Consider the following 10,951-nt stretch of genomic DNA (forward strand, 5'->3'; position numbering starts at 1 on the left):
GGGGGGTTTGGGTTGGGGTTGGGAGGGGCTAATTAAGGAAGTTATATAAATCACCAAACATAGTTTACGTTATTCCGACTAATATTGTATTCATTTTATCAATTTTATTTTTTCAAATTAACAACACTTTGTCAGGACCATAAGTCGAACATTCCTACCAAGTTTCAGTTCAATCGGCCCAGTAGAACTTGACTTTAAGTTTGAAATTGGCGGCCGTGGCGGCCCATATTGGATTTCTGATCAACCCGAAAAAGAGCAACATTTTGTCAGGACCAGGAGTCGATTATTCCTACAAAGTTTCAGTTCAATCAGCCCAGTAGCACTTGACTTTAAGTTTGAAACAGTTTTTCAAAATGGCGGCTGTGGCGGCCATATTGGATTTCTGATTGACCCGAAAAATAACAACACTTTGTCAGGACCATGAGTCAATCATTCCTATTAAGTTTCAGTTTAATCAGCCCACAAGAAATTGACTTTAAGTTTGCAATAGTTTTCAAAATGGCGACCGTGTCGGCCATATTGGATTTCTGATCAACCCGAAAAATAACAACACTTTGTCAGGACCATGATTTGATCATTCCTATTAAGTTTCAGTTCAATCGGCCCAGTAGAACTTGACCTTAAGTTTGAAATAGTTTTTCAAAATGTCAGCCATGTCGGCCATATTGGATTTCTGATCGACCCGAAAAATAACAACCCTTTGTCAGGACCATGAGTCGATCATTTGTACAAAGTTTCAGTTCAATCGGCTTAGCAGAACTTGACTTTAAGTTTGAAATAGTTTTTCAAAATGTCAGCCGTGGTGGCCATATTGGATTTCTGATCCACCCGAAAAATAACAACACTTGGTAAGGGAGATGTCAGTAACCTTCCTTATAATGAAATATTAATGAAATCCCTTTGCCAGTATTTCAGCTTAAGTTGAAAATGTAAAATGTTAACAGACGACGCACGACGGACGAAGACGACGGACGAAGACGGATAGCAATAGGTCACTATTCAGGGTACCTGAAACATACATTCTGTTTTTGGCCTTACAGTAAACAACAACAAAAAAAGCTAGGGTTGATCAGGGTACCTGAAACATACATTCTGTTTTTGGCCTTACAGGAAATAACATAAAATGTAAATATCTTGTTCAAGAATAAAGTGAATAAATTACTACCATAATACAGGTAGGCTATAGCGATACAATGTTACCCCGTCTCCTTCGCACTCCTGTAATCTAATAAAATGTTATCTGTAAGAGTACATATATTGTACATATAAATCTATGGCTAATCTCAGCGTTTTCTACGTAATCTGTCTACTCCTAGGTCAGCTCTGAACATCCTGGTTCAAAAACAACGTAGGTATGTCATCAATAACAGACAGCAACTTAAATTAGAAAACTCTGTCAATATTTGAAACTTGAAGGTTGATAATGGGCGATCACATTTCAAAGACGGCCAAGTTCAATTTATTCAAGGTTTATGTACGTGAATCACTAACATAGTGATACAAAGTAGAGTGGTAAACAAGGGAAGTAGCATTCTCTTTTTAACAAGATATGCAAATATTGAACTTCATTTTTGTACTCCATAATACATTATATAAATATGAATGTCATATCTATTTTGTTACACCAAAAGTCTTTGTAGCTCAGAAAAGGCAGCAAACCTAGATAATGACATCTTGTTTGTTGATAGTCTGCTGTTTACAATCGCTATCGCACCGGCGCTTGATGAAATTGGCTGTTGCCGTCAAACGTTCTTGTGACCATCACGGTGGGGAAACGAAGCGGTGCACGCACATTTTTTGCGCATGTGATATTTTTCACTGTCTCATGGCAATATCACCCGCGCCCCTTAAAACCAATTTTTTTCGGAGGGTGACAGAGATTTTTGTTTAATTTTCTCCCAACCAATCAAATAGCTAGAAATTCACTTGAGGTGTAACAATTGAAGTTATTTCATCAAATTGTACAAATTTCTTGAATTGTAGATTTCTCAAAATGTGTCTCGCCATTACAGGGGCGTAATAACCCATATGCAAATATGCAGTTGCGTACACATCTTAAAAAAATAATTAAGACAAGCATACAGGGCCTAACAAAACTTTTGCTTGTTTTATTAAGTTTTAATGGTAATTCAGATTTAATTCATTATCGACTCATAAGATGATGGTAAAGGGGGGTCGTTGTGCAAGTGAAATAAAAAAGGACAAGCATGTTGCACGAAAACAACCCTTACCACCTTATCATAAATGTCCCGGAATTGCATCGGGTGCACACCGAATCGGCTAAAGCTTCACCTTAGTTACAAGCGTTACGTTCACCTGGTCACTTTTCTCAAAATGTCAGCCTCCGTACCAATGAAATCTCAGAGAGGCCCAGGATCTGGACCCCCCCCCCCCCACCATATTCTGACGTCTTTCCAATGACATATAGCTTACTGATGAGGTTAAATATGATGTGTAAACTAAAGGATGGACTGACGTTCAAACGTTCACGTTCCCATTTTTTTAGTACCGAATGTTCTTAAACAACGTCCATTAGCAAATGCGAATCGAAAAGATATTGATTAGGTGTGTCAAGCAGTTTTTGAAATGATGGGTTATGTATCCATTTAGGGTTGGTTGGTATCTTTCTTGATGACCAGCTAATTATTTGATCGGAGATATCAATCAGAATATTACACCTCATTCAACATGTTGTAGATAAATAGCTAACAGTGCTTAACTTACATATGTATTCAAAACAAAAACAGTACTATGTAGTTTCTAAACAATGTCCATAGGCCCAGGCAGTTGTTCCAAAAGTTAGTCACTTTTTCGGGAATTGTTATTTTGAATCAATATTTCTGTGTATAATTTTGCACAGATGTGTGCAGAATGAGAGAATATTTCATAGTACAAAACTTCCGGTTTCTGTTGTGAAAAGATATTTTAGTCTTTGCAATCAAAAACTGTCGTTAAATTTGGAACAACTGGCCCCAGGTTTTGATGTCTGCGACCGCCTTAAGGCGATGGGGTAATTACATTTTTTCCCATTGTTTGTAAGTATGCTATGTTCGTCCTGAACTGGTTTCTAATATGACTCGATTGAATTACTTCAGTTGAAAATCATTGTTTTTTGTCTCTGAGATATAAGACTTGATTTAAAAACTTTCTTGATAACAGCAGGAGTAGCTCTGTCCTAAATTCACATTTTGTTTTTGTTTTGGTTATCAACAGAATTTAATGCACCCATACCAGTAGAACGATCTACATCTAGCATGAACGGAGTTTGATTTAATCATATGTAATGGATTATGTATGATTCATATCAGACTGTCCGTATTTGTCCATCTGTCTGTATTTACCCATCTGTCTGTATTTGCCTGTCTGTCCGTATTTGCCCGTCTGTCTATATTTACCCGTCTGTCTGTATTTACCCGTCTGTTTGTATTTACCCGTCTGTCTGTATTTACCCGTCTGTCTGTATTTACCCATCTGTCCGTATTTGCCCATCTGTTTGTATTTACCCGTCTGTCTGTATTTACCCGTCTGTCCGTATTTACCCGTCTGTCTGTATTTACCCATCTGTCCGTATTTACCCGTCTGTCTGTATTTACCCATCTGTTTGTATTTACCCGTCTGTCCGTATTTGCCTATCTGTCTGTATTTACCCGTCTGTCCGTATTTACCCGTCTGTCTGTATTTACCCATCTGTCTGTATTTACCTGGATGTCCCCTCTACTAGTATGCTGTTGTTTTATGATAACTTGCATATACTGAGTACATACTATAAAATGTTTAAGTTTACGGTTATTGAACTGCAGAACAGAATTTGTAAACTTATAAAGCAAATATTTTGATATTGAGGATGAATAACATTTTAAAATGAAATTTTCATGTGAACAATCCAAGAGAAACAAGATATCCCAGAGGGATCTTGGCGCCCACCATTGTACCATCTTTATCAGTTCTTTGTCAGTTCAATCTTTTCTCTTCTTTCCTCTAATCTTTTTGATCGAGTCATGTTAACAGTAAATGAAATGCACATTGTGGTAACTTTTGATCTAAACTTAATTAATACTGATGTGTATGAAAGCCAACCTTCAAAGTGAACATGTTAACAGTAAATGCAATGCACATTGTGGTAACTTTTGATCTAAACTTAATTAATACTGATGTGTATGAAAGCCAATCTTCAAAGTGAGTTTGTCATTTCACATATTTACTGGTACAGTACTTAATGAGAAAGAAATAGAATCAATCATTGCAATATGAGAAAGATCTGTTTTTTTCTTCCTTTAGCCATTTTGTTTTTATGATCAGTCTCAAAATATAACATGCACAACGAGGGATCAAGGGGAACCTACATATCAAATTTGAGAAAGATCCCTCAAGTTATTCCTGAGAAATAGTACTAGCAAACCTTCAATGTCAAAAATCGAAGACGGCTGTCAGTAGGCCATTTTGTTTAACTGATCAGTTTCATAAGTAAACATGAACAATAAAGGAAAGTGGGGAACCTGCACTGGCTGGCCCAAACAATTTGTTTTGGGGCGAGTAAAATATTGGTGGTCAAAATCATTTTGGTAAGAAATATTTCCACAGCATTTAACACAGTGCTTCAGCACATTTAAATTACATATAACATGACAATGTTTGTAATATGTAAAACAGAATAAAACATTATATTTTTAATTCTTCAACCCTAGTTAAAACCTGATATGATCCACTCCAATCAGGTCTTTAGTATTTCCTAAAGAAATACACAAAACTTGCACCTCAAAGAAGACACCCTGGCAGTATTTATATAGAAAATCTGAAGAAAAAAAAAACATCACTTTCCTAAATCACGGACAGTTCGATTCAAATCGAAGAAATGACAACTGAAAAATGTACTGCCCCCCAGTTAATGTGGAAGGGACTATAATTTCTTTTATACACTAATTTTTCAACAGTCGTCCAAACTGTTTTTGTTGGGCCAGTGACTACCTCACTTTTGACAACTTTTGGTCGCCATTGGCGAGCATCCATTTCAGACACTGCTGCACAACAAGGGAACAAGGGGAACCTCCATATAAAATTTGAGAAAGATCCCCCCCGTACTTCCTGAGAAATAGCGATAACAAACTTTCATTATCAAAATCCAAAATGGCTGCCCGTCATCCATGTTGTTTATCCAGTCAGTCTCAAAAGTTGCCCTGCTCAGCTAGGGACCAAGGGGAACCTACATATAAAATTTAAGAAAGATCCCTCTGATACTTCCTGAGAAATAGCGGTAACAAACCTTCACCATCAAAACCCAAGATGGCTGCCTGTCGGCCATGTTGTTTATCCGATCAGTCTCAAAAGTTACACTGCACAGCTAGGGACCAAGGGGAACCTATATATAAAATTTGAGAAAGTTCCCTCTGGTACTTCTTAGAATTCTGAGAAATACCGAAAACAAGAATTGTTTAAGGACGGACGACACGGTGGACGGCTGGACCACAGACCAAGGACGCAGGGTGATTTGAATAGCCCACCATCAGATAATGGTGGGCTAAAAAGCAGTATTTATAAGTTTATTTATCAAATTTTTAAACTTTCAAATCTTGGCAAAAAGGTTTCCAATACAAAGAATATCACAAATGTTTAAGAACATTTTCAATTCTCAAAATCCAATCTATTGTAAGAGCTACATTTTCTCCACTGCTCATTGAAACAGTAAAATGTTTATGGATGATTTGAACAAGAAACTACATTGCAGAAAATCTAGCTCTAGAATGGGACAGGAAACATGAAATTAAAGAATTAATACTTAAATTTGTTTCTATTCAAAATAATACAAGGCAATTTAAACAGAACATAAGTTTTTGGCTTTATCCATTGTACCCCACCATCTTTAAAACATTACATAACTAATTTGATAACCAAGTGCAAATGCACTGAAAAATATATGTTGTTCTTTACATATGTACATATTTTATAAACTACATACCGGGTAGTCTTAAAAAAATACAATTACAGCTGTATGACAATATCAATTACTTAATAACTTGTGAAACTTGAGGGGTTGAGTATGTGATGTACAATTGTACATGTATAGACGGAGACACAATAACCTTCAGTGGTAAGAGTATTTAACTGAATGTTTAACTCATTCACCCCTGAAGACACATTTGCACTCTTCCAATTCAAATGTTGGAATAGTTCATTATGAAATTTCAGGGGTGAATGAGTTAAGGAAGAGTGCAGTAAAGAACTTGAGTGTTAGCGCAAGGCAGTCTCTGAATCAACATATCTCTTTAAACAGTCACCGTACCACATACCAAGTTGTTAGAAAATGGCTTTCCAAATTGCCAAAGAAACCACCCAATTTAATTACATCAGTAAATGTAATAGCACCCCAGCAAAAAAGATGTGGCCACCAAACTTGGAAGGCTAAAGACCCAGGGCTTTTAGGACAAAGCAAAGACATTTAATGAAAATAACATCATTAAGACAGGCAAGACTCTGAGGATAGGACAAAGAGGGGTTCTAGGGGTTCCTGCAGCAGAGAGAGAGCCTTCTGGACAGCTGAACAGGGGCAAAGGTGGTGTTTGAAAAGTCAGGAATGAATAACAATAGGGGAAAGTCCATAACTGCATAGTATTTACAATCTTCAGAGAAAGCATCATACCCGAAGTACAATGTCAAATTGACATACATATGTACTGTACATGATCCTGAGGGTCAAAAGAAGATGGGCTGTAACATTATTTGGGCGTAGGAAACCAAAGTAGGCAGTTAGTTTAAATACATTTCATAAAACATCATTAACATTCCTCTTATTTGCCGTTGAAGGGTATTTTACTGACTACTGGCTACAAATGAAACCCCTGGAAGCTGCCAAGAATACTCTGTTATTGTTGCAATTGAAATCAAGCATTGCAAATTTCCTCGACATTGGTACTATAATGTGCGGACGGTCACCCATCCAACTACCAACCACGCTGAACGGTCACCCATCCAACTACCAACCACGCTCAGTGTTGCTGAACTAATGAGTGGGTCCTTTGGTTATACCACATCACTGGAAAAGCTAGCCTGCCAGGAAGGCAGTATTTTTCCCTTAGCTGTAACAGTATGGTGAATGTACAGGATAATCCATTTATTTGATAATCACATTGATTAGTGAGCAGGCATCCTCGATACTCCAGGGGTTACGCTCACTTTGGTCTCAGCATGCACCCCTGGAACATATCATAGCAAAATCAAAGGCGCAGCATGCACCACCTTGTGGATAAAGATGTGAAGACTAAGTCTGTTCTTATGATGTACATCAAAAGATTAGACCAATCAAACATCTAGACGCAAGCCTTCGATTTTGCTACGACCTATTCCAGGTGTGCAGAGAGCGTAAGTGAGCATAATTCCCCTGGAGTATCGAGGATGGTGAGCAGAGGGATATACGAGAAAGGCGCAGGGTGAATACAGTGAGAGACTGAGTGCATATCAACTCAATGTATAGTTCGAATTATTCTGACGTTTTATCGACTTTTTTTTATATCGGTCTTGGCGTTGATTCCCGATATTAAAAAAAGTCGATAAAACGTCAGAATAAATTGGACTGCTCAATGTAGTGAAACCTTACAATTACCATAAGGATATAGAGCGCCCTCTCCACACTCAACACCCACAGAACCGACCTGGAATAACGGTAGGGAGCAGACGACACTCGATCTGGACACACACCACAGAATCAACCAAATGCTCTACTTCTTGGCTAGAATCATGGTACAGATTCCCAACCGACGCATGAACATGTACACTTCTATAGACTTGGGGGTGGGGATATGTGACATACCCCAGTGCATACGACTTGAAACAGCATTCATGAAAAGAATTTTTATAAATATATTGCGGCGAAGCATTCTTTTATGGATTTTTTTTTTTTAACTAAGACTGTGTGTTAGGAATAGATTTTTTATTTATTATTTGGTATCATGAACAATATCTGATGAAATCCTTTTTTCAATTTTCTGTATTGAGCCATTTTGATCCACAGTTTATACCAAGCATCATGATCAGTTACCATTAGAAATCTGGGTCTTGATACTGGTCTCGGGTTTGTGTATATATAGTATAAAAGAAATATTTATATTTGTACATTGTATGAAAACAATGTGTGATTCAAACACAATTTATTTAAGTGTGTATTCATCAATGTGTACATCACTTATATGTGACTTGCTGAACTGATAAGAATAGAAGTGTTTATGATACAGACACAACAGTTTAAAGTCTGGTTAGATTAACGTGAAAATTGATATAATTGATATACAATTTTATAATGTGAAATATTTTGATGAAGAAACTGTGCAGAGTTCTTTCCTAGGTACTATGGACCTTCATACTCTGTACTACAATATGTATCGGCTAAATTGGCCTGTAAAATTGTTATGGTCAACATACTTATCACTTTATATATATCACTCCAGCAGGGGTCAGCTTTATTATCAAAACCACAGGGATCTGAGATTAACTTACATTATGAACATGTATGTTCACCTCAGAGTTACCTACAAAACTGAAAAACTGTTCACCGTCTGCATTGTCAACCTTTCGAACAATCTCCCTGTATCCCATGTTGAAGCATAAACAATAAACGTGTTCAAAACCAGGCTGATAATAATATAAGAAAACTGCAAGCTTCACAGAAGCTAACCGAGTCATTTTATTTAAATATATCCTGCATAGTGTGATATGGAAAATACACAGAAATATATTGTATAAAATGTTATGTATGTATATATGTATATCTGATCAAGTTGTTTACTAGTAACTGTACATGTTTAACTTTGATATATTGTGTATATATATACATATATGTAATATAATATAAGCAGAGCAGTAATACAAATTAACAGTCCTGTAGCCATATATCAAGTTATTTTGAATACAGTACATTACACAATATTTTTGGGGAGATATACCTACGATATTTCCGAATTTAGTCCTTTCTGAACCCTTTATCATAGATCTCCCCCCCCCCCCCAAAGATTATATTGTATTATCATTTGGGTAGGCATTTTTATGGAAAGTTGATATAAAACCCGAAAACATCTTAATAACTCTGAACACCTCTGACATAGGTCCAATATATATATATATATGTATAGCTGTGTGGCAGACTTTTTAATTGTATTATGATTAATGGTCCTGCACCTAAGAGGGATGTACCCATTATCTCAGTGGTAAACCATCCGACAAGGACCCTAATTAATGGTCACAGGTTCAACACGAAGGTGGAAGCCCAGGCCACTACTCTCATTCCTGTTACAGCTGTATCAAATACTCAGGTTCCTGTGTCCCACACAGCTTAATTACAGTGGCGGATCCAGAGGGGTTTTTTGGGCTTCAGGAAACCCCCCCACCCTGAGAATTTTCGTTAAAAATCATGTATTTTCACCATTTTCCTCAATTTTTACCCACATGGAAACCCCCCCAGGAAATTTGGAAACCCCCCCAGATAGGTCTCTGGATCCGCCACTGTAATTAGTGTGCCTAGATCTCGACAGCCAACATGAAGCTTCATTAGTTAATAATGTAATACATGTTCATGCCCGATTGGGGAATCAAATTTTATAAATTTAAGGAACAGATAAGCTGGTTTTCTATGAACTTGTAGTTGACACAGTGGTGTGAATATCATACACAATATTTGACGAGGAAGCCAATTCATTTAGCTGCGTATTTTACTGTACCGAAACTTGTGCTGGTGAAATATGTATCGAGTCCATGAAATTCTCTAATTTGTGCAGGTCGTTGTACACGAAGTCGATTATCATACACGTCAGTAACATGGTCAGGTTTAGGGCCAGTCCACGGCGGCTAGGAACTATAGATCAAGTTTTTGTAATCATGACTGTCACAATCGTCCGCGATCGCGACTACACGTGCACGTACGTGTGTACCTGAAAGTTTGTAAACAAAAACTGAAGTTGAGCTTACCTTCGATTTAATGATCTTTACAGACGACCGAATTCATCACTTCTCCGTATTAGAATCCATGCTAATTATGAAATAAGTTAGTCTAGTCGGGCTGACCTTAAGATATTAAATACCACACCAGGAAACGAAAGAATGTATAACCTCTTATCTCAAATTTACCCGGAAGTTCGAATTGTCACAGTCCAATGAATACTGCGGGTCAGACTGAAACTTCAACAGTACGCGTACGGCATATGTACATCGTCGTTTCAGTTTAACACACAAAATAAATACAGAAATATTACGAAGCGTAACTAAATTCGTATAAAAATAATCTCCCTCCTGATACTGTATCTAGCCCGACAACAAACTCTTGCAAAAAACGTTCCTCTCCATCTAAACCCTCCTCTGACATTAATCTTCAAACTGTAGAAGTTGGTCAGTACCCAAATTATAATTTGTCGGTGAAACTTACCGTTGAAACCCTGGTCGTGGACTTAGATCTTATCCCGCAAATCAAACAACTTGAATAGCTCGAATGTAACTGGCTTCCAATGTCAAGCTGTATAGGAAATCGGTATGTACTTATATTAGGGAACAATTTAAGTCAGGGGCGTTTATAGATTTACTAGCAGGCCTGTATACGTAGTGCATGCAAGATTTAAAGGTCTAGATCTAAAACCCATTTGCTTCAAATTTGGCCATATACATGTCGGTAATCCAACATGTGCAGACGATATGCTGATCCAGTTTGATCTACAAGTGCTGATGTACATCAAAACTTAATTACTATGCTGAAAAAGAGCAAATATCATCAGTGCTGAGAAGAGCAAAATTCTATGCTTCAATGTGTCACCTAAACACGGAAAGATTCTCCAATGGAGGCAATTACCAAGCACAAACATTTGGGGATTAACAGGACGTACGGGGGATTCTTCATTAAAATCAAAATTTAAAGACATAAAACATCTAGTCCAAAAGAAACTCCGGACGTCTTACTGGGATCATATTGAAGATATAAAAA

At 37.2% G+C, this 10,951-nt stretch overlaps 1 protein-coding gene across 4 annotated transcripts in view; it reads right to left on the reverse strand.

Annotated features, from left to right (window-relative positions):
* LOC110460158 (leucine-rich repeat serine/threonine-protein kinase 1-like) overlaps positions 1–10,482 on the reverse strand; it is a 66,097-nt gene extending 55,615 nt beyond the window's left edge. For 3 of the 4 annotated variants that reach the window (XM_021512899.1, XM_021512898.1, XM_021512901.1), the window contains exon 1: positions 9,949–10,128. The gene's annotated coding sequence lies outside the window, so the exon portion shown is untranslated. Of the gene's footprint in view, positions 1–9,948; positions 10,129–10,402 lie in introns of those variants that run through there. The other variant, XM_021512900.1, reaches the window with a different exon arrangement.
* Between the last annotated feature and the right edge of the window lie 469 nt (positions 10,483–10,951).

The sequence above is a fragment of the Mizuhopecten yessoensis genome, unplaced genomic scaffold (assembly GCF_002113885.1).
Source record: "Mizuhopecten yessoensis strain PY_sf001 unplaced genomic scaffold, ASM211388v2 scaffold10331, whole genome shotgun sequence".
In the NCBI taxonomy this organism is placed as follows: domain Eukaryota; kingdom Metazoa; phylum Mollusca; class Bivalvia; order Pectinida; family Pectinidae; genus Mizuhopecten; species Mizuhopecten yessoensis.